This window comes from Tribolium castaneum, unplaced genomic scaffold (genome assembly GCF_031307605.1).
Source record: "Tribolium castaneum strain GA2 unplaced genomic scaffold, icTriCast1.1 ptg000051l, whole genome shotgun sequence".
In the NCBI taxonomy this organism is placed as follows: Eukaryota; Metazoa; Arthropoda; class Insecta; order Coleoptera; family Tenebrionidae; genus Tribolium; species Tribolium castaneum.
In genome coordinates this window covers 10355-15012 of record NW_026986649.1, presented here as the reverse complement: position 1 = coordinate 15012, position 4658 = coordinate 10355, and the positions used below count along the sequence as shown (strand labels likewise).

The following is a 4658-nucleotide window of genomic DNA, read 5'->3' as shown; positions in this document are numbered from 1 at the left end:
GGGATTGAGTTGGGCCGCCCTCTCGAGCTAAGCCCACCGGCAGGACGTCCCGCGAAACGCCAGTTAACACCGCGAACGATGAACCGGCGGCGCGGGACACAAATTCGACTACGAGCTTTTTAACCGCAACAACTTTAATATACGCTATTGGAGCTGGAATTACCGCGGCTGCTGGCACCAGACTTGCCCTCCAATTGATCCTCGTTAAAGGGTTTAGAGTGTACTCATTCCGATTACGGGGCCTCGGATGAGTCCCGTATCGTTATTTTTCGTCACTACCTCCCCGTGCCGGGAGTGGGTAATTTGCGCGCCTGCTGCCTTCCTTGGATGTGGTAGCCGTTTCTCAGGAGTAGATAACGAATGGGGGGACAACACAACACAACCTTGACCTTGAGTTTGACCCCGCCCATTTTCCCTCTCTTTCTTTCAAGGCCACTCGTTCTCTCTCTTACTTTTTCAAGGCCAATCCCTCCCACTTCCCCCACCACTTCAAGGCCAAGGCAATATTGGACCTTGATGTTTTCAAGGCCAAGGTCCCCACTTTTGCAAGGCCAACAACTTCCCTCTTTATTTATCATTCAAGGTCACTGCAGCTAATATATATAGAATTCAATACAAATTCAAAAACAGTATCTAATAAGTATTTCTCAATATTAAAGTAGTAAAAAAATGTGGTATCGTTTTACTTGTGAAGGTGTCATAATAGTGGAAGAAACGTGTTTCCACAACCAGTTAGGACACATATCTTTGGAAGGTGGTTGGGAACGTTTCTTTAATAGAGTGGTTGTGTGTGAACAGTGTAGTACTAAGGACATTTCTATTATTAATCCAGATGGGTGGAATAATTCTTTAAGTATTGACATTACTTGTAATGAAGAAGAATTTAAAGAGTTACTTAGAAAATATGGTTTCCTTTGTCATAAGTGTAAAACTCCGTGCTACACAGCTAGCCAAGTGGATCCGGAAAATGCCCAAAAAATTATAGCTATATACCACTAACTTAAATCAGCATAATGGAAGTTGACAATGGTATGTAATATGAAATTGTATGTACTTGTAGAAATTAAGTTTTAAATGTTTTCAGATCCTTACTGCTACATGCTCTTTTGCCTGTCTCCAAAGGACTGTAGTAACAGAAAATTCTTTTGTTTGAAATGTGTGAAGATTATGGCAGTGAGATTTCACATTTGTCATCTACATGTGACTTCAGTGTTAAACTACAAGTGTTTTTGGTGTAATACAGTAATAGGACAGAATTCTCAGTTGTGTGGAAATAATTTAATAAACAAAATGACTGTTAAAATATGGTATTTTAGTAGAGAGCGACAAATGATGTTTTATGATTCTGATGACTATGATTCTGACGACTCATCAAGTAGCTGTGATAGTGGTATAGAATGTTAGTTAGTTAATAAGAGTAGAAATTAGATATAAACAACTTGTAACCTTAGATTAAATTAGTATCTAGATTGTTCTTTTGGTGTATGGATAAAAGTAAATAAATGAAGTTATATAATAAACAGACTTGTGATTCTCAACATAGTATTGATTCAACTCTGACAAAGAGAGGTTGGGGTCTAATAAATAAATTAATAAATAAATTACCCATTGAATTACATATACCGGGTTATCAGTTTTGTGGCCCTGGAACCAAATTACAAGAACGAATTGCACTTGGACATAGTGGTAGAAATAAATTAGATCAGGCTTGTAAAGAACACGATATATCGTACGCCAACGAAACTAATTTGCAAAAACGACACGAAGCAGATAAGTTATTATTAAGTAAAGCAGTTGAACGTTTAAAAGCAAAAGACGCATCGTTTGGGGAAAAAGCAGCTGCATTAGCAATTGCTGGTATAATGAAAGGCAAAGTAAAATTCGGAATGGGAGCTAAAAGTAAAAAGGGTAAAAAAAAGAAGACAAAAAAACAACGAATTCTAGTTGCTCCTAAATATGGTGGTTTTTTACCATTCCTATTACCACTATTAGGTGCTCTAGGCGCTTTAGGAGGAGGAGCTGCAGGGATAGCGACTGCTGTAAATAAAGCTTCGGTAGATAAAAAAATGTTGGAGGAAACTATGCGACATAATAAAGCAATGGAAATGAGTAGCGGTAAAGGTGTAGGAAAAACTAAAGGGAAAGGTCTTTACATTGGTCCATATAAATGGTATCAGAAAAAAAACTCCCAGTAAAATTACCACGTCACGCCCTCACTAATATTGAAATAATAAAGTTTGCTCGACTATTACAAATTCCAAATTTTAGAGGTGTATATATGCGTAATAAATTACCGAAACTTATACATAAAAATGAAACAGGAATTATAAATTTAGATGAAGAAAAAAATAGTGGAACTCATTGGACAGCATATGTAAAAAATAAAAATAATATATTATACTTTGATAGTATGGGCAATTTAAAACCTCCAACAGAGATTATCAATTATTTCAAAAGTGATAATGATGGTAATAACATTACATACAATTATGATGGATATCAGAAAATGGGTTCATATAATTGTGGACAATTATGTTTAAAGTTTTTATATAGACACACATGCAAATTATAAGTTTAGTCGAATCAAAGATGCTGTTTGTATTAACAGGAAAATCAGCGATACTAAGTGCTGACTTTAATCCACCGATTGATGTTAGTGATGGTGTCTATGAACTGGGTGTTACAAATTTTGAAGTCTACAACAGTATACCGAATATTGATGAAGAAAATAATAAATTCTTTTTCGGGGATGTCGAATTTAAAATACCGACCGGTTGTTATCAATTAACCGATATAAACAACTATTTACAACATGTAATTGAAAAACAATTCAGTAATGACCTCTTATATATTACTGCAAACAATAATACATTACATACACATATCAAAGCAACAAAAGATGTTGACTTTACCAAACCAAATACTATCGGACCAGTGTTGGGATTTAATAGTCAAATAGTTCCGAAAAATGTTGGAAAAGATTCGGACAATATTGCAGACATAATGAAACTTAATTCGATTATGATTGAATGTAATATTACAATTGGAAGTTTTAAAAATGGAGAACCTGTACACATAATTTATCAATTTTTTCCAAACGTTCCACCTGGATTTAAAATAGTACAGTCACCAGATCATGTGATTTACCTACCCATTAGTGTTAAAACTATCAGAAATATTACACTTAAAATAATAGATCAAGATGAAAAGTTGGTCAATTTTCAACAAGAGACTGTAACAGTTGGATTACATTTGCAGAAGAAAGAAGAAAATGGGTATTAGTTTTAGAACTGACTCATATAAAAAGCAACAAAAGTGTAGAAAAACAGTTAGTACGAAACGAACCGTGCAACAATTAAGTAATAAAAATAAACTGTTTCTAAAATCATTAGGATTTGAATTATACACATAAAAAATGTTCGATATTGAGAAGGGTATTGAGTGGGATGAAGGTGTGGTAGGTTACAAATTTCAAAGTCATGAGGCATATACAGCCAGATATGAAAACACGGATGAAATTCGAATTCCTTTACAAGAAGATTTGTGTACACTACCATGTGATAGTTTAATTTTAATTGAGGGACAATTGGTTAAAACCGACGCGACAACCAATAAAACTGTACCAGCAACAGAAACCAAGTTTGTAAATAATGGTGTCGCTTTTTTGTTTAGTGAAATACGGTATGAAGTAAGTGGAGTAACTGTAGATACAAACACAAAGCCAGGTATTACAACAACTATGAAAAATCTGGCATCATTAAATCAAAGTGAAAGTCTGAAATTAACAATGTCTGGTTGGGATCTAAATGAAGAAGCCACTAAACCTATAGATGGATATTTTCAAGCATGTATCCCATTAAATCGACTATTAGGATTTGCAGAAGATTATAAAAATATAATGCTAAACATACCGCAAGAGTTAATATTAATTCGTAGTAATAGTGATGTCAATGCATTAATTTGTACAACAAATGAGAAAGCACGAGTTGTAATTGATAAAATTGCATGGCTAGTTCCACATATTGTGCCCGGTTTAAAGGAAGAGGTTAAATTGACAAAAACCATTGAAAAAGATAAAGAAATTGCAGTACCATACAGAAGCTGGGAACTTCATTCGCTGCCACTCTTTACAAATACTACAAAGTGTAGTTGGCCTGTGAAAATCTCTACAAAATTTGAAACACCTCGTTATATTATCTTTGGCCTTCAAAGCAATAGAGAAGGACAACTTGATAAAAATATGAGTAAATTTGATAGAGGCGATATAACCAATATGAGAGTATTTCTAAATAATGAACGATATCCGTATGAAAATTTAAATATTTCATATAAAAAACACCATTTCGGTATATTATATGAAATGTTTACAAACTTTAGATCCCGATACTATTATACAGATAAAAAAGAAACACACATTACACCTACACAGTTTTTCGACAGTTATCCACTAATCATAATTGATTGTTCGATGCAAAAAACTGGTTTACAAACACAGTCTATTGCACTGAGAATTGAATTTGATACAGACACCGGTATAAGTGAGGGAACCACCGCATATGCATTAGTCATTAGTGATCGAGCCTTTACATATACACCGTTGACAAAATCTGTAAAACAAGTCTAAATTAATATTAATAGTGATGGAGAACGAAGTGATT

At 34.3% G+C, this 4658-nt stretch overlaps 1 long non-coding RNA gene across 1 annotated transcript; it reads left to right on the top strand.

Moving 5' to 3' along the window:
* The first annotated feature begins 352 nt into the window (after positions 1-352).
* LOC135267559 (uncharacterized) lies at positions 353-1520 on the top strand. Its single transcript, XR_010335969.1, has 2 exons — positions 353-1029; positions 1085-1520. It is a non-coding gene; the product is annotated as an uncharacterized LOC135267559 (long non-coding RNA).
* The last annotated feature ends 3138 nt before the right edge of the window (positions 1521-4658 follow it).